General features: G+C 51.9%; 1 long non-coding RNA gene across 5 annotated transcripts in view; it reads right to left on the bottom strand.

The window, feature by feature from the left end:
* LOC120878881 overlaps positions 1-19,259 on the bottom strand; it is a 222,585-nt gene that overhangs the window by 149,491 nt on the left and 53,835 nt on the right. For 3 of the 5 annotated variants that reach the window (XR_005724644.1, XR_005724647.1, XR_005724642.1), the window contains exon 2: positions 7,496-7,952. The exons of 1 other annotated variant lie outside the window; for it this stretch is intronic. This is a non-coding gene — a long non-coding RNA (uncharacterized LOC120878881). Of the gene's footprint in view, positions 1-7,495; positions 7,953-10,690; positions 11,264-19,259 lie in introns of those variants that run through there. One more of the 5 variants, XR_005724643.1, reaches the window with a different exon arrangement.

Here is a 19,259-nt window from a genome sequence, read left to right on the forward strand (position 1 = left end):
TGTAAAGGAGATCAGTCCTGGGTGTTCTTTGGAAGGAATGATGCTAAAGCTGAAGCTCCAGTACTTTGGCCACCTCATGCGAAGAGTTGACTCATTGGAAAAGACTTTGATGCTGGGAGGGATTGGGGGCAGGAGGAGAAGGGGACGACCGAGGATGAGATGGCTGGATGGCATCACAGACTCGATGGACATGAGTCTGAGTGAACTCCGTGAGATGGTGATGGACAGGAAGGCCTGGTGTGCTGCGATTCATGGGGTCTCAAAGAGTCGGACACGACTGAGTGACTGAACTGAACTGAACTGAATCCTGGGGGTGGGAACAGGGCCGCGATGGAGTGGTCCTCTGTGGCTTCTCGTTTTGTGTGTCAGACCTGGATGATTCACATGATACAAAGAAACCCCCAAACTCAGCAGATTCTGAAGTGCAGCAAGTCACTGAGAAGGATGGAGGAGAGCGGGAGCTGGGGGCACCCACAGGACCCCCAGGGCTCCGCTACTTTAAAGGGAGGCAGTGCTATCTGCGTCCTGAGCACGCAGTGGTCCACAGCCACCTGGCCTTAGCCCTAAGGAATGTGCTGGACCCAGTCATCTCCGCCCCCGCCACGCTCCCTCCGGGAGGAACCGGCGTGTAAAGTACAGCCAGACACGGCCAGGCTGCCCAGCTCTCAGGCACCTTCCCAGAGGTGACTCATAGGTCCTCTCAAAAAGCGCGTGAGGGGCACAAGGCAAGGAACACCCCCTCATTGAAAGATGAGGAGCTGGAGCCTCAGAGTAGTCCAAGAATGGCATGGAAAACAGGGCAGTCTCAAAAGCAACCTGCCCCGCAAAGCTGTCGTATGTGTCGGGATCCGAGGTTGGGGGGGACTAACCCCCGGCCGGATTTTACAACTCAGGTCATCTCATTTTCATGATAACCAGCTTCCCAGAGGAGGCAAGGAAGGCCCAGAGAGGCAGAGCATCCTGCCCAAGGCCACACAGCCAGCAAACCCCAGGTTCTCTAACATGCCCCCATCATCCCCGCTGCCGCATGTCTCCATCAGAGCCATTCTCATATTCCCTGAATGTGCAACAAGGAGCTTCCAGGGCCCCTGGCTGAGCAGAGGGCTGGAAGCTTGTCCTGGCTAATGTGTATTTGTTTATGTCCTCGACTACCTGCTAAACCCAGTCTTTAAACTCAGAGTGACTCAGAGACCTCACCGGGAGCAGCTGCTCTGGGCTGGAGCCAGATAAGCCTCCACAGGGGCAGGAGGGGAGGGTCAGGGCAGTTCCTGGTAACTAGGTGGAGCTGAGCCCTCTCCCCAGAAACCCCGAGCCCATGCGGAGTCACAGAGAGTAGCAGACAGGTAGATGGGAGGGAAAGACCCACTGCCAGCAACTGCCCTGCACAACCAGCTACTAGCATGGCTGACACGTTTATAAGACGGGGGACCAAGCTTTCCCCTACCACCGTGAGTGCCAGCAAGGCGACAGGCGGGAAGGGAGGACAGCTGGGGCAGGCAGGAAAACAAGCGCACAGCTAAGACCCTGAAGCTCCTCGTGGGCCCACCACAGTCACCCAAGTCCCCTGGCTGCAGACGCAGGCAGAGCGACTCTGGCCTCCGACACCTAAGCTATGTTCATCACTGCCCAGCTCTGGCCTCTGAAGCCTTTTCTCAGAAAGTTCTCAAAAGCAGAAGTAGAGAACAGCTCCTGAAACTGCAACCACTCACAGAAGCCTGTTCTTTTACTCATGGGGAAGGGATAGTTGGGGGGGCTTGGGGAAGAATGGATACATGTATATGTATGGCTGGGGCCCTTTGCTATCACAACATTGTTAATTGTCTATACTCCAATATAAAATTTTTTTAATAAATGTTTTATTAAAAAAAAAAAAAAAAAAAAACCCTGTTCTCGTTATCCTACCCCAGTAGTCCTAAGTGAATAGACTGTATGGGTTCTAATGTCAGAATAATGGGAAAAAAAAAAAAAAAGCTTCATTTTTTATTTTAAGGTCCTCCTTTGGAGAAATTGAATATCATTCCCCAAGTTTTTCACATCTGCCCCTCTTCCCCCTCACCATGGCCTTCCTTGCCCTGTTGGGTTACTCCCAAAGCCTTTCTCATTAACCAGGTTAACCAGGGAAGAGGCTCAAACTCACACGCCCTGACCCTGGCTTCCAGGGGCCATGGCCACGGTCCTGCCCCACTGCGTGAGAGTTCTTTGTGCAGCAGCTATAAACCTTCCATTGCCTCTGAACGCGCTCAGGGATAACAGGGTGTTGGGGAAAGGGTGAGAGGTCAAACAGAGACCCTCCTGGAATCTGCCCCCTTCATTAACTTCGGAATTCCGCAGGCCAGTGTTTTCTCAAGCCTTTTTACACTAAACACTCACTCAGGAGGAGGGCACAGCCATTCTCACACCCTAGGCTCCAGCTGAAAAAGCCAGGACCAGGTTTCCTGGGAGGAGAGAGGGGTAAGGCCAGCAGCCTCTGTCCTCCCATGGGGAGGAACTGACACTGGAAGAGCAATAACTCTGGTAAGAACTAGAGATTCTGAGGCATGATGCTTCTGACTTTGCAGATGATAAAAGAGAGGCTCAGAGAGGTTTAGGAACCACAGCAAGGTCACACAGCTGTGAAACAGCAAAGCTTCACAACCTGGCTGTGTTTTGCTCCAAAACCATAGTCTTCCAAAAACCGCAGTGCTTAGCCAAAAGAGGGCAAGAATGTCCTAGCTGCTCCCCACCACCCTAAGAGGCAGGATCCTGGGGTCTGGTCCTGCCACTGAAATTAGCATGGAGGCCTGTGTGGAATTCCAGGATTAGGCAGGGCATCCAACACTGAAAACACTCCTCTGAAATGACACCCTATTCATGATACCTGACTTTTGTACAATTTTGATGTTTTCGAGAATAAAACATTAAGGAGCTCGCAAAAAACGACACCCTGAAGAGCCACCAAGATGGCCCCTTGCTAACACGGCACTCCCTGCCAAAATGCATGTGTCTGTGGGTTTTATTATGGGTCAGCATCAGAGGCTGGGACACAGCAAGCCCTCAGCAACCGTCTGCTATCCACCCGGGAAGAGACGGGAAGAGAACCCAAAGTGTGAATGAAAACCTTATCATCCTATGATGCTTAACAAGCCTTATACAAAAGACTACATATTGTAACAAGGTTTCCTCAGTGTTTATGATCCAGGAGGAGTCTCTTGTTTTCAAAAACAAACAGGTTTCTTTCATTGAGACCAAGGGGCAAACTATAGCCTGTAGGCATATTGCCAGTTCTTATAAACAAAGTTTTATGGGAACACAGCCATGCCCCTTCATTTACATACTATGGCTGCTTTCCAGACACAAAGGCAGAACTGACTAGTAATGACAGAACCATATGGCCCACAAAGCCTAAAATATTTACTACCCAGCCCTTGGAACAAAAGATTTCCCAAACCTTGATTTAGACTCAGTATGTTGCACTAACCAGGAAGTCAGAACTAAATTTAATGTTCAGTGTTAGTAACTCATGAATCCTCAATGGTCTTTATTTCCGTAGGTCTGCATGTTTTGATCTTCTAACTAAGAATCCTGAGTGCTGATCATACGTCAGGCACTGAGTAATGCCTTCAATATAGTCTCTTATTTAATTCTCACAATAAACCCACAGGGTAGGTCATACTATCCCCTATTTACTGAGGAGAAATGAATGGGAAAAAAAAAATGAATGAGTCGACTGATTTGCATGTAGCAATATTTACTATTTCATAATCCAATCCCAGAGAGTAACACAGGAGCTGATCTGAAAACTTTGGTGCTCAATAAATAGAATGTAGTTGGCAGAGCCGAGATCAGCAGTCACTGTCAATTCAAGCAGAATTATAGGATTCTACAGCACTATCATTCACGATTCCTTTTGTTTTCAGTCTAGCTTCAGACTGAGCTGTGCAATCACTTCATCATGAATCTTCTGGATTTAGGGAGGATCATCGTGGACTGAACATCACAACTGGCATGAGGTGGGACACAGAGCCACTCGGTCAGTCTGGGGGACCCCTTATCTCCCGTGACATGGCCGAAGCCACACAGCCCGAGTGCCACCAGTGAAAGCAAGGATGTGTGCTCCGAACTGAGCTCCCTGTGGGAGGGCTGCGTCCAGGTGTTGCCACCTCAGCCTTTTTGCTAAACCGACCTTTTCCCAACTTCCATAACTATTAATACGTCTTAAGCAGTAATATCTGCAAAATCACAGGCATGCTCTTTTTCTAATTCAAATGAAAATAAACATAAAACGGTTTTTTTAAAAGTCTGCCTCCCGTATAAGCTAGAGGCATCTCGTACACTTCACTGCATGCATGAGAACCACCAGGCAAGCAGAAGCAGGGAGGCTAAAAGCTGACATATCAGAGGCTACATACCAGCTTCTCCACTCTCCTGAAACAAGTTTGGCAGTTCTCTGGATCTCTCTGAACCTCAGTTTCTTCATGTGAGGTGCCACCACTTCCCGGGGTTGGAAGACTGATTAGGCATTGATAAACACTAAGCAACCCCTTGGCTATGCACTGGGTCAGTCTAGACCCAGCCTGGGCAGACCCCAGGGGCCCAGGCCAGCCCCGCTATGGGGGAACAGGTCCAGGTTACTAAGCCATGTCCAGGAATGCCGGCTGGGGTGTCTGTGGATGTGGGGGCAGCACGGTATCCCCAGACCCTCTCCCTCGACTCCAATCCCCACAGGGGCCCACCAGTTAATTAAATTTGAAAAAAACAAAAAAGACGGTGGTCTGGGGTTAAGAGGATTCAAAGCCTGGGATAAGAGGGTTCAAAGAGAAACGGGTTCTTCCAAGCAGCTGAAGACAGACCTGCGCGATGAGGAGGCTGTGTGCGTGCGAGCCAAGTCGCTTCAGTCGTGTCCGACTCTGCGACCCTACAGACCATAGCCCGCCAGGCTCCTCTGTCCCTGGGATTCTCCAGGCAAGAATACTGGAGTGGGTTGCCATGCCCTCCTCCAGGGGATCTTGATGAGGCCAAGCAGAAATGCGAAGTGGCCACTCGATTGCAAAGGAAAAACTGGAGGAGCCGATGTGGACCAGGAAATGGCAGCTCTGGTGGCAGCATCGGCACCGCGGGTGCTGCCGGGCCCAGCAGCACCTCCACCATGCACCTGACGGGCCAGGGCTGGCCCGCCCAGCAGCTTCCTGGCTGACACCTGTCATCCCAGACTAAGTGCGGCTGCCTCTGCACTCAGGCTAGAAATTAGACATTTCCCTACCCACGAGGGCAGCAACAGGCCCAGAGAAGAGAGGGGACCTGCCCGAGCTCACATGGTCGCCAGGAGGGGAGGGGGGCAAGAAGGGAGCAGGAGCTGGGTCGCTCAGTCCCAGGCAGACGGCCCCGAGGTTCTGCAATCAGTGACAACTGTGTTCCGGTGCTGCCTGTGCAGCCTGGGGAGACCTGCTTCGCCAGTCTGGGCCCCCAGCTACTCGGGCACCAGAAACGATTGCTGCAGTGCTGACTCCACGGGTCTGGTCTGGGGCTGGAATGGAGTGAGGTCTGCCACATGCCTTGCACAGGACATGGCTTCACAAATGGTGATTACTTGGACATCCGTGCCCACGGCGTGCAGCAACCCTGCAGACATGGGGCATCTAGTCGGAGCAGCCAGAGGGGAGGGGGAGTGGGCACCTCACTTCTCGCTGCGACCGTTCTGTGCCTTCGGGTGCCCGAGTCCCGCCACCCCCTCCTGGGAGGAGCCTGAGATAACCCCAGACCACCACAATGGGGTTGTTCTAGGGAGTCACTGATAAAAGGAGAAGAAAGCAGGGCTGCAGGCCGTGTGATAAGCAAGGGCACCCGTTCTGCAGTGGGAGGGTGGGGGGAGATGGCAGGAGAGACGCGAGGGGGTGTGATGGTGGAAGCGGAGGGCCAGGGTTGTGCCTTGGTGTCCACACTCACCTCACATCCCCAGGGCAGCTCTGATGGCTCCTGCAAGACCAGCCAAACTTCCCAAGCCTCCAAGTCCCCCTAGGCCCTCAAGAGCCCCCTCCCGGGGTGACTCCTCCCCCTGCCCTGCTTGGCCATGGACAGCAGTGAACAGAGCACCTGTCAGGCTATGTTGTCAATTCCTCCCAGCAGACCTCCGGGGCTGCACTGAGTTCCCATCACACCTAATCCCAGGGGACCAAGAGCCTCCTCCCTGGGGGTGCACAGAGTTCATACTTATAGTCTGTCTCTCCAGATGACAAAAAGGACCTAGGGACCCTAAGAGTATTCCATTGCAGGCAGCGCCACACACACACACACCCTCCTCCTCTGCCTTCTGTTGGATAAATAACCTTGGGCAAAGTTCTCAGCTGTGAACTGGGCACACCACTGCCCACCCAGTGGAACTACTGGGCTGGTTAAGTTCTACAGATGCTCAAAAACCGTGTCTTCCTTCCGTCTGTCCTTTTCACAGAAGCTGAAAGAAAAGCACCGACTCAGATCTGATCTGATCAATTCCAATGCGCTGAATAAGGGGCCTGCTGTGTGTTTAGCTGTGAGCAAGGCACACATGTCTCTCAACCTCGGACGACTTCCTAGGATGGGAGGATGACAAGAAATCAAACACCTTGCATAGACGGATACAATATTTCGACACAGGGAGGAGCTGTGGGCTGGGACAGTGGGCAGTAACCAGAGGGACGTCATTTCCACGAGAAGGTCAGGGAAACTTGAGAAGTGCCGCGGGGCATGAGCAGAACCGGGAACCCAACCAAAACGGAACCCCAGGCCCCGCCCCACATGCCTTCTCGGCAGGCAAGTGCCAGGCGGCCCCGGGTGACCTGAGCGCATGGGACACTGGCTGTTAGAGCTGCCACTCTCCTCTGGGCAGCCCAACACTAAGGCAACATCCCTCAGTCATCAGCGTCACAGCTGCAGAACCACCAGATCCCTCTGTCGCCTGGTCCACCTCCCTCACACGGACACAAGACTCCCTTCCCTCACCTGCTGCCAGCCGGGCACTCAGGCTCTGGGGACTGGGACCTTTGATCAACTGTCCACGCCAGCCAGCAGCGCCTAGTTCAAAGGCCAGCACAGCACCCCCGGCTCTGCTCAGAAAGATTTCCAAGGCCCAAGCAACAAGCTCCCTCCAACCACGAGTAACACTCCCGTCGCGGGCCAGGCGTCAGCTGTGTGCTGGGCACGATGCTGGCTGGGCGCACACCCACAAGTGTTCTGGGATCCTCAACACCGATCCTACGAAAGACGATGACACGTCACCCCCACTGAGGAGAGGGGAGCAAGGAACCCAGCAGTCACTTTGTCCCCAAGTCACTGGGTGGATGTGGGTTACAGATTCCAGCCCAGGATCCTCTGGCTCCAAGGCACCCAGCTGACACGTGGTTCTTGGTTTCCGGCTATGAGAATAGAGCCGTTTGCATGATGGTGACCTCTCCCACCAGCCAGGGCAGCAGCAACAGAAGCCCAGGTGGGTGCTGGACCAAACACACGGAAGATACCTGTACAAGGAGGAGGTGGATCTTACGTTTCAGAGGCAGCCCCCGGGGGAGCTGGCAGAGCTCCAAGTGAACATTCCCGTCAGTGAGAAAGGCAGGAAGCATCGGTCCTCTGTCTCCCATCTTCATCCAGGCTGCAGGAATCCACGAGGTGCTCAGCCAGGGCCCTCCTAAAACCACCATGAGCATCCAGAAATGTGGCCGGTGTGTGTCCCTGGAGAGCCTGCTTCCACCAGCATCAGTCCCCATGAAGGCGGCTGAGAATCGCTATACATCCACAAGACTCAGTTCAGTTCAGTCGCTCAGTCGTGTTCTACTCTTTGCAACCCCATGGACTGCAGCACACCAGGCCTCCCTGTCCATCACCAACTCCTGGAGTTTACCCACAAGACTCAGAAGACCCTTAAAGGAAGCTCCTTGCAGCTGACAGGCGCAACCATCATGAGGGACCTTCTTTTTAATTCCTTTCTGGTCAAAAGATCAGGCCTGGGGATGAGAAGGAGAAAAACCAATCTCGTTACAATCATGGACCCAGAGCAGCAATTGTTCTTCCTTCCTTGTGTTTGACCTAATGGAGCGAGAGGAGGGGCTTCCTTGGTGGCTCAGACAGTAAAGAATCTGCCTGCAGGGTTCGATCCCTGGGTTGGGAAGATCCCCTGGCGGAGGGAATGGCAATCCACTGTGATATTCTTGCCTGGAGAATCCCCTGGACAGAGGAGCCTGACGAGCTACAGCCCACTGGGCACAAAGAGTCACACACGACTGAGCAACTAATACACACATGCACGAAGAGGGAAACTCACTAAAAATAATGGCCTGCAACTCTGACACTTAAATACGGGTGAAGGGGGGGAGTGTCACCTCCCACCGGCACCAAAGCCCTTCCGCAAAGGGAATGGGGTTTCACTGCTTAGGGTTCCTCCTTAGGAACTATCCAAGGGCAGCAGGGGGGCTGAGGTACGCCCATTATAAAGAGGAGGACGGTGAGTATCAGAAGGGTTAGGTAGCTGGCTTGGGGAGTTACCAGCACAGGCAGGCCTGGCACACAGCCCTGGGCTCCCCTGCAGGGCCCAGAGGTCCCAGCTGAAGGGGTGTGGGGTCAGCTGGTAGGAAGTAGTTCTCTGTTTTGTTTCTTTTCAAAGATAACCAGGAAGCCCTGGCACCCTTCCAGGCCTTGTCCTGCACTGTGAGCCTCTTCAGGGCAGAGCTTGGGGCCTCTTCCTTTTATATTCATTCATTCAGCAACTACTGAGTGCCTACTAGGTACCCAGTACTGTTCTAGCTATAACGGGGGACCAAGAGGACTTCAACCCAGCATATTCGAATTACTCTAAAGATAACTGATAAACAGATGGATCCACAATGCTTAGGGTTTGGGGCCCGAAAGCCAGCAGCCCACCGACGATAACAATAACTGCCCTTGTGGAAGAGCAGTTATTCACCTTGCTTCAAGCTCTGGCCCCCATCTAATACAATCCCCAACTTCCCTGCGACTCCTGCCTTTATTTTCCAGATGAGGAAACAGGGTCATAAACACCTAGTACGAGTAGAACCTGAATCTGAGGCCAGACAATCTGTCTCCCTAGTCTGCACCCTGATCCATGGGTAAAACCTATTTCCAGGCAATTCACACGCATTGCTATTGCTGTCACTGAGTCACTAAGTCATGTCCAACTCTTTTGCATCCCCACGGACGGGAGCCCGCCAGGCTCCTCTGTCTGTGGAATTCTCCAGGCAAGAATACTGGAGTGGGTTGCTATTTCCTTCTCCAGGGGATCTTGCTGACCCAGGGATCTGCCCGCATCTCCTGCACTGGCAGGTGGGTTCTCCACCACTGAGCCCCCAGGGAAGCCCTTCACATGCATAGAATCCCCATTTAATCCTCACCACAGCATGTGTTATAGAACACTCTTATCTGACTTTAAAGATGAAAACGCTGAGGCCCAGACAGCTTAAGCCACTTGCCCAAGGTCACACAGCTAGAAAAATCACAGAACAAGGATCTGAAGTCAGGCAGCCTGACTCCAAAGCCCATGAGCTTGACCATTACACCAATTATGATCAACAGCAACCACTGCTGTAATTACAGACTTTCCAATACTTAGCGGTGTGAAACAACACACCGTGAGCTAACAGCTCTGGAGGCCAGAAGCCCAACAGGTCTCACTAAGATAAAAATGGTGTTGGCAGCCTATGCTCCTTTCTGAAGGTTCTAAGAAGAATCTGTTTCCTTGTCTTTTCTAGCTTCTAAAGGGCATCCACATTCCTCAGCTAGTGGCCCCTTCCTCCATCTGCCTCCATCACAGCATCTCTTGGACCCTGTTTCCATCATCTCATCTCCTCTGACTCTTCTGCCTCCCTCCTCCGCTTTTAAGGAGATTACACTAGGCCCTTACAGATGATCCAAGATAATCTGTCTCAGGGCCCTGAGCCTAAATCTTATCTGCAAAGTCCCTTGTGACATGTAAGTAACACAGTCACAAGTTCTGGAGAGGAACACATGGGCATCTTTGAGGGTCATTTTTCCATCTGTCGTCGCGACCATTACAAAGGGCATCCATCCTCAGCCCTAAGCAGTCCTCGGCGACCAGGGGTCATGGAGTGAGCTCCTCTTGTTCCATGTGAACCTACCTGACACAGCTTTTAGACCTAAGAAAAAGATGGGTTCAAAAGGAAGCTTACATGTCTAAATATCAGCCCCTATGACAAAACGTATGTGCCCTCCCAGGTGGCTCAGCGGTAAAGAATCCATCTGCCAGTGCAAGAGATGTGGGTTCAATCCCTAGGTCAGGAAGGTCCCCTGGAGGAGGAAATGGCAAGCTGCTACAGTATCCTCGCCTGGGAAATCCATGGACAGAGGAGCCTGGTGGGCTGCAGTTCCTGGGGTTGCACACGACTTAGGAACTGAGCAGACATGCAGCAAGCGACAAAAGCACAGGAGAGTGGGCTAAACACTAGAGCTTGAGGTCAAGTCACCAAACTTACTAGCTGGGTTACTATGGGGAAGCATTTTTAACCTTTGGTTTCCTCGTCTGTAAAATGGGAATAAACCACAACTACTCACTTCATGAAAATTTTGTGATGCTGACATGAAAGAATCAACACAAATCAGCATGTTTGCAGGCACACACGAAGAGCTCAAGGTCAGCCCTTATATCATGCATTAAAGGGAGGTGGCCACCGTCAAGCCAAGGCCGGTCAGTCACAGGACCCCTCCCACTCACCCATCTTTCCTCCTCGGTTTCCACAGCGAAATTACCAAGAGCTGCCAGCCCAGGAGTGGCATCGCACCAGGAAGTCAGGATCGGAGTCTTGTCAGCTAAGGGGCTGCTTACGGCAGGAAGGGAAGCTGCGATTTATGGCACCAGCCCCAGTTAACGGCAGGGAAGAAAAGGGGGGGACACAGTCTGTTAAATATTTACTGAGGCCCACGGGCAAATCTGAAGCCAAGTTTGTTTTGTTGGGGTCAGGTGCATTAGAGGTCTGCCACCTGGGGAAGAGTTATGCACGGTCTGTTGCCTATTACTGCACCCGAGCCGTGGTCCCTGACACGGGGCAGGGGCGGCGCCGCTGTTCTCGCGAGAAGACAGCCCCACCGCGGTCTCCACGGGAAAGAATGCCCGATGTGGGGCGCTGCACATCCGGGCTTCTAGAACCATCACACACAGCAACCTTCCTCTCCCAGGGAGCATTTGCATTTCCTCTGCCAGGTGAGTCCTTTCAGGTCATATCCTCTTTTTGTAACAGACTGGCCAAAATTAAAGAGACAGGCAATACCCAGGATTGGCCTTAATGGGGAAGTGGAATTTTCATACAAGCTGGTGCACGGACATTCTGAAGAAAGACAGACAACCACTTTGGGAAGCTGCCTTGCATAATCCACTAGAGCTGAGTATATGCTTTACATATTCCACGCTTAGGCATAAACTCACAGAAATGTGTACGTGTTTGCCAAAAGATAAGCTGTCAGATGTTCGTGGCAGTACCGCTCATAATAGCCATGCACACTGGAAACTACACAGATGCCTGCCACTGGGTGAATGGATTCTAAACACACACGCACGCGCACGTACACACACATCCGTGCGCACACACAGGAATATTATGGACCCATGAAAATGATCTACAACCACACACAGCCTGTGAATACATCTCACAAATGTAATTTTGAGTGAAAGAATCCAGACATAAGGGAATGCACTGTGATGTTATTTATATTAAAAACATAAACATGTCAACCTAATCGACGCTGCTAGAAGGCAGGACAAGGTTTATCTGAGTGAGGCGGGAAGGGACCGTCAGTGGCGGGAAGGGGTCAGGAGGGGGCTTCTCAGTAGTGCCCACTGGATACTACACTGCATGTCTTATCAAGCTGTTTTATATACTTATGATACGTGTGCTTTTTAATGCACGTGGCCTCAATAAAAGTTTACTAGTGGACTTCCCTGATGGTCCAATGGCTAAGACTCTGAACTCCTGTTGCAAGGGCCCAGGTCCCATCGCTGGTCAGGGACCTAGACCACACATGCCACAACTAAGACCTAGCACAGCCAAATAAATAAGTTTTTAAAAAGTTAACTAACACCTTTTTTAATGCTTCCTGTGAAAGCACGTTTGCTCGAATACTGAAGACATGGAACCAGCCCCTCGGGCCTGGGAACGGACCCTTCCAGGTTTCCCTGCTGTGTCTTTTCATGCCTTGCTGCTTTATAGCTGACCCTGCCCCGGGGAGGGCACTCAGGGGAACACTTCACAAATAAGCACCCCTGGCCGGGTGACATGGAATTTGACATGGAATTGCCCCCACAAGAAAACAGCCCACAGCCCAATTCTCTTGCAGCCTGAGTCTCTCTCCTCTCGGCCTCTGCCTCCATCAGGCCCAAATAGGTCATCTGGTTCTTGACAGCCCCTCCCCACTAGGTATTTCCAACAGCCGACCCACCTGGCAGTGAACATGCTAAAGAAAACTGAGAAACAGCCTGCCTCTATGTCCTGCTGCTGCTGCTGCTAAGTCGCGTCAGTCGTGTCCGACTCTGTGCGACCCCATAGACGGCAGCCCACCAGGCTCCCCCGTCCCTGGGATTCTCCAGGCAAGAACACTGGAGTGGGTTGCCATTTCCTTCTCCAAAGCATGAAAGTGAAGTCGCTCAGTCGTGCCTGACTCTTCATGACCCCATGGACTATACAGCCTACTAGGCTCCTCTGTCTATGGGATTTGCCAGGCAAGAGTATTGGAGTGGGTTGCCACCTCTATGTCCTACCCAACACCAAGAGAGCATCTTTCTAAAACACCGGCCTCACATGGAACTCTGCTCAATGTTACAGGGCAGGCTGGATGGGAGGGAAGTAGGAGGAGAATGGATACAAGTATATCCCTTCGCTGTTCACCTGAAACTATCACAGCATGGTTAATCGGCTATCCCCCAATACATATAGGGCTTCTCTGGTGGCTCAGATGGTGAAGAATCTGGCCTGCAATGCGGGAGACCTGGGTTCGATCCCTGGGTCAGGAAGATCCCCTGGAGAAGGGAATGGCAACCCACTCCAGTATTCTTGTCTGGAGAATCCCACGGACAGAGGAGCCTGGTGGGCAACAGCCCATGGGGTTGCAAAGAGTCAGGCATGACTGAGGAACTAACACTTTCACTTTTCAATACAAAATAAAAAGTTTTAAAAAATAATAAATCAGTAAAATAAAAAAACTAAAAAAGCCATCATCCTCGAAATATGGGGTGTGCAGAGGGGTGCTCTGGGAACAGGAAGACTTCAGGGATCGGGGTTGGCAGAGATGGCGATGTGCAAAGCTGGGTCAGGCAGCCCCTGGCACTAGCAACCAGAGAGAAGCACAGTCCATGGTGGGAGCCAGAGCATCTCCTGGTGCATGTCTGGCTGGGCATCATGCCCTCTCTCTGCTTCCACACCTCTGTATGTGTGTGTTCTCTCTCTGTCTTCCCGTCTCTTGAAGCAGCGATCAGTCACAGGCTTGATTTTAGCAGGACCAAGAGTCAGCGGAGGCGGAGTGGGCAGCAGTGGGGAGGAGGGACCAGGTCCCCAGGGGAGGAGCCAGTCCATGAAGCTCCCACCCTCTTAGCTGGCCTCCACTCCTCTCCCTCAACATCCCTCAACACCGATGCTACCAAGCAGGTGTCTGCCTTGTCTTTCTCTGAGGAAGGGAGAGGTGGCAATTTCTCCAGCCATGTCCACGTCATTTCTTGGTGATATCCTGAGAGCTGGAGCCTGCCCAAGCCTGGGCAGATAAATCAAGGAGATTTGTTCCCAGGGCAAGTGGCAGCTGTCCCACTGCTGACAGACTGTCTTTGCTTCATTTCGGTTTCTCTCCAGCGTGTGCTAGGGTGACACAGATCAGCTGCCTTGGAATTCCCAAGCCTTCTAGCACTCAACTCCCTGCCCACCTCCACCCCCTGGCATTCATTCACCTGATTCCTCATTCAGGGGATGGGGGCTCGGGGCCCAGATAAACCAGGGTGTGAGCCCCAGCACGGTCAGCTGTTCGATAGCCAGGGCACAGCCCTTAGGCTCTTTGGAAGTGCTTCCTCATCTGTTGAATGAAAACGAGGAATTGAAATGCATGTCCTCTAGGCTTCATACGTGGAGGAGAAACTATATATAAAATGCTTAGTGGCCAGACCTGCCCACAGGGGCTTCCTACTCAGTAGAAGGCCAGCATCATCCTCAACAGCCCTGATCAGCTAGTACGGTTGCTTGGGAGGTGCAGACCGCACCCCGACCCACTCACTAAAGTGAGGGAGGGTCTTACGTTCTCGGCATCACACTTTCTAAGGCCAAGTGTTAACACTTCTTGGGCTTCCCAGGTGGCACCAGTGGTAAAGAACCTGCCTGCCAATGCAGGAGACGTGAGAGATGCAGGCTCAATCCCTGGGTTGGGAAGATCCCCTGGAGAAGGGAGTGGCAACTCACTCCAGTATTCTTGCCTGGAGAATCCCATGGACAGAGGAGCCTGGTGGGCTACAGTCCATAGGGTCACAAAGAGTTGGACACAACTGAAGCAACGTAGCACGCACACATTAATACTTCCACCTATGTTGATTACAGCCATTCTTTAAAAATTCTGACACTGGGTTCAGCCAGTTTCGCAGAGACCTACACAGCCCTGGAGAACTCAGCATTTACTGAAACGTTGGCTGGAATAGTAAGTGATTAATTGTAACCGTACACTGAACACTCATGATGTCAGGCACGGCGCTAGGAGCTGGAAATCACATCAACTAAGAAAGACAGAATCCCTGCCTTCAAGGAGCTTCCAGGTTACACACCAACGGATCCAGAGATGCGAACAGGCAGAGGCTGTGCATGGCCGTAATTGGGTATGTGGGTGACGTCCGAGTTCCCTTGGCAGGGTAGTAGTGGGTGCTGGGCAGAGAAGGAGAGGCTGAACCAGTGAATGGGAGAGGCTCCAGTATGTCAGAGCACACAAAACCTTGGGAATAATCTGGTCCCTCACTGAACAGCTGAGAACCAAGGCCCAGAGAGGTCAAGTGACTTGCTTGAGGTGCCCAGCTAAGACCTGTGGGATGCAGAGTAAGAAGCAAATCTCAACTGAGAGGGGGGTGCTGGGCACAGGAGGAGCTGCTCCTGAAGTCGCCAGATGCGAGGCCATGGTCAGAGGGCCATGTGACTGGAGGCCCAAGGGCAGGTAATAACCCGATCTCCTGCATGCTCACACCAACAGCGCTGGTTGTGTTATGTCAGGTAAAGTCAACAGTGCTGTGAGGGAGGAACTCATTTCCAAACAAGGACGCTGGCACACGGCAAGTCACTCACCCAAAGTCATGTGCGGAGTCAGAGACCCTGAGATGGGAGCCCAGGCACTCAGCCCCCATGGCCTTTCTGCCTAACCATGAGGCTGCCCTGCCGTAGGAGGCTTATATGGTGGTAAAGACTGGGGGCAGGGTGACAGGTTCTGGAAGACAAAGTAGCAGAGGGTGGGAGTTTGATCACTAGAAAAGGCAATGGAGACTTCGGAGGCATCAATATCCATTGACCAGAATGCCCCCACCCAAGGACCTGTCAGTGGGTCTCGCTCTTGCGCCGAGGTACGGGTCTCTTGTGTCGTCCACAACACGATTCTCCAGGAAGCTCCTCATCAGAGCTGGATGTCTGTCCATCACATTGTTCCCACCAGGCTCAGGGATGACAGGGTGGGAATGGGGAGGTGGGTCTCCCCCAAACCCACTGATGCCTGACTGCTTCTCCCCACCTGCAGATGAGAAGACAGATGATCCCAGAGAAACTGGGGGCAGTGCTCACCTAAGTAGAATGTGGACACTGGTCACAGGCTGTCCCCCGACACAGCCACCAGCTTTGGGGGTACAGGTGTCCTGATTACACATCTCCAGGATTACTTCACAACAGCCTCCTTTTTCACTAACTAGACCAGATTCAGGGGCCTCCCTGGTGGCCCAATGGTAAAGAATCCACCTGCCAATATAGGAGACTTGGGTTCAATCCAAATTATCAAAGATCCCCTGGAGGAAGAAATGGCAACCCACTCCGGTATTCTTGCTGGGAAATGCCATGGACAGAGGAGGCTGGGGGGCTCCAGTTATTACCAAACAACTGTGAAACCTCGAACTTCAGTTCTCTGAATCCACATGCCTCCCTGCAAAACGGGTCCTGCCTTGCACAATTAGGGGAAGAATTAGAATTAATCTACTCAAGCCCTTACACATAGTAGGTTTCCTTTCAATAAAAGAAAACCTTTCACTTAACCAGCTCACCTCCATGCTCCTTCACAACCTGAAGGTGGTTAAGATACTGAAATGAGCTGAGAAAGTCAGGAACACTTTCCTTGTACAAATGACAAACCTACAAAGTTCTTTTAAAAGTTCCTTTTGTTTGCTTTTGCCCACAAAGAACTTCAGGGAAAGGTCAGCAAAGACCGAACTGTCAATCAAATCCCAGGAACAAAGGGGGCAAATTGCCATGGAACTGAACCACCCAAGAGTGACTAAAGAGAGAGTTCTCTACAGAACAGTGGGATGCACCCTTAAAAACTACAAATAGAGAAGATCTAGGGAGCATGTCTTCTCCAAGAAAGTAACTTTGAAGGAGAGTCAAGATCTCACATGGGACCGTGTCTGCAAAGAGCTTCAAATCTCATTAAAGCAATGGGGCTATGAGAAACAAATAGTCAACGAAAGGATGGAGTCCACAAGCTGCAAGCTCCAGGACCTTGGGGAGCTCCGTGCCGGACTGGAGCTGTTTTCATGGATGGATCACATGCAGCCTGAGAGGTGAGTGAGTTGGGAAGAAGCAAAAAAGATATTCAGGGAAGGGGGAGGAGTGACGCTCCAATTAAGGAGGAAGACGAGACTGGCATTTATTGATCACCTTTCTAATTCTCCCATTTAATCCCCACTAATGTTCACATCCCCAGAGACAGGTCTCAAATCCCCAAATTACAGAAACATCAGCATGGTATCACCGAGTCAACGGACATGAACTTGTGCAAGCTCCGGGAGGTGGAGAGGGACAGGGAAGCCTGGTGCGCTGCAGCCCACGGGGTGGCAAAGAGTAGGACACGACTTGGCGACTGAACAACAAACAGGTAGGCTCTCGCCTGATGTTGCGCAGCTGTCGAGGGTGGAACTGGACTCAACCACTGCGCTACAAGCCTCCTCCAGATCCGTCGTCACAGCAAAACCTGGCTTCGCTTTAGGGCTTGGGTCCTGGACTCTCAGGGCTGGGGACTCCCTTCCCCAAGACACAGCTTTCAACCCAGCAGCCCTGCTGCACCTGCCCTCCCCCACATCCTACTGTACACACCCCTCAATCACCTTTGTTCCAATTCCTCTTAATACTTGGATTAGCTGGGCTTCCGCAGAGGTCATGCTTGTGACTCCGGAATGCACTTCTGACTTTCACAGAAAAGGTCTTTCCTTCAAGTCACAGGGGCACATGTCACTAAGTAAACATGGGCAGCGAGCTGCCTACCCAGAGGGCACTGGGAAAGTCCAAAGTGGAGGTGGTGGGGCAGGAGGAAGAGATGACAGAACAAGAATCCAGACAGGGAGGGAGGCGTGGGAGGTGGTCACCTCATCACCAATGCTCTGCGGAGGAGGGGAGGGGTTTACAACATCCAGCAAGTGATCCCGACAGGCAGAGCAGCTTAGAGCCCTCCTCCCTTTCCCCTGAACGCTGCAGGCAAACCCCACTTACACCCCAGCATCCGGGGTCAGGAGACAGAGTGCGTGGGGAACATGAACGTGATTGAGGAGAAGAAAGGAAGGAAGGTAGCAAAGGAGGGAGAACAAGCAGCAGAAATTCAAACACGTGTAAAACACAGCAGAATCACACTCCAGATAGAAACCCTGACTTGGGGAACTTCAGTCTCCAGAGCTCCGTGGGAACTGAATGGTATCACAGTATTCATGGCAAGCCAAGTGCAACATCACACGCACACCACACACACAGTCACACACACCCCCAACACATCACACACACACCACACATCATACACAACACACACCACACACACAACAGGGACACATCACACACAACAAACACATCACACACACATCACACACAGACTACACATACCACAGACACACAACAGGGACACATCACACACACAACACACACATCACACACAGAACAGATACACATCACACATCATACACAACACACACACCACACACAGAATACACACACCACACACACACGACACGTAATCATCACACACAACACACACATCACACACAGACTACACACACCACACACACAACAGGGACACATCACACACAACACACACATCACACACAATACACACAGACTACACACACCACACACACAACACGTAAACATCACACACAACATACACATCACACACAGACTACACACACAACAGGGACACATCACACACAACACACATCACATACATCACAGATACACATCACACACAACACACATCACACAACATCACACAATCCACAACATCTATATCACACACACAACACATACACATCATACACAGCACATCACACACATCACACACAACACACACACACTGCTCTTGGGGATGGTGCATGTGAATCCCTCCACATTTACCAAATGCCTTCACTGTGTAAATTTCAGTACTAAGCTCACAAAAGATTTCTCTGGACCAGTGGGTCTGACACCTGAGTGGGCCTAAGAATCATCTAGGGTTTTAGCACAATACAGACCTCCAAGGTCCACCACAGCAATTGTGTCCAGCAGGGCTGGACTGGGGTCTACTCTACAGGTCCCTCGGGTGGCAGACATGCAAGGTGATGGTGAGGCAGGGTCATGGTGATGCAGAGTCATGCAATGATGCAGGGCTGTGGTGATGAAGGATGAGATGCAGAGAGATGCAGGGTGATGCAGTGTTGCAGGGTGATGCAGGGTGATGCAGACATGCAGGATGATGCAGTGCTACAGAGTAATGCAGGGTGATCCAGAGATGCAGGGTGATGCAGAGATGCAGGGTGATGCAGGGTGATGCAGTGTTGCAGGGTGATGCAGAGATGCAGGTGATGCAGAGATGCAGGGTGATGCAGTGTGATGCAGTGTTGCAGAGTGATGCAGGGTGAGGCAGGGTGAGGCAGTGGTGCAGGGTGATTCAGAGATGCAGGGTGGTGCAAGGTGATGCAGAGTTGCAGGGTGATCCAGGGTGAGGCAGGGTGATGTAGTGTTGCAGGGTGAGGTAGTGTTGCAGGGTGATGCAGAGATGCAGGGTGATGCAGGGTGATGCAGGGTGATGCAGAGATGCAGGGTGATGCATGGTGATGCAGA

Source organism: Oryx dammah, unplaced genomic scaffold, assembly GCF_014754425.2.
Source record: "Oryx dammah isolate SB20612 unplaced genomic scaffold, SCBI_Odam_1.1 HiC_scaffold_19, whole genome shotgun sequence".
Lineage (NCBI taxonomy): Eukaryota > Metazoa > Chordata > Mammalia > Artiodactyla > Bovidae > Oryx > Oryx dammah.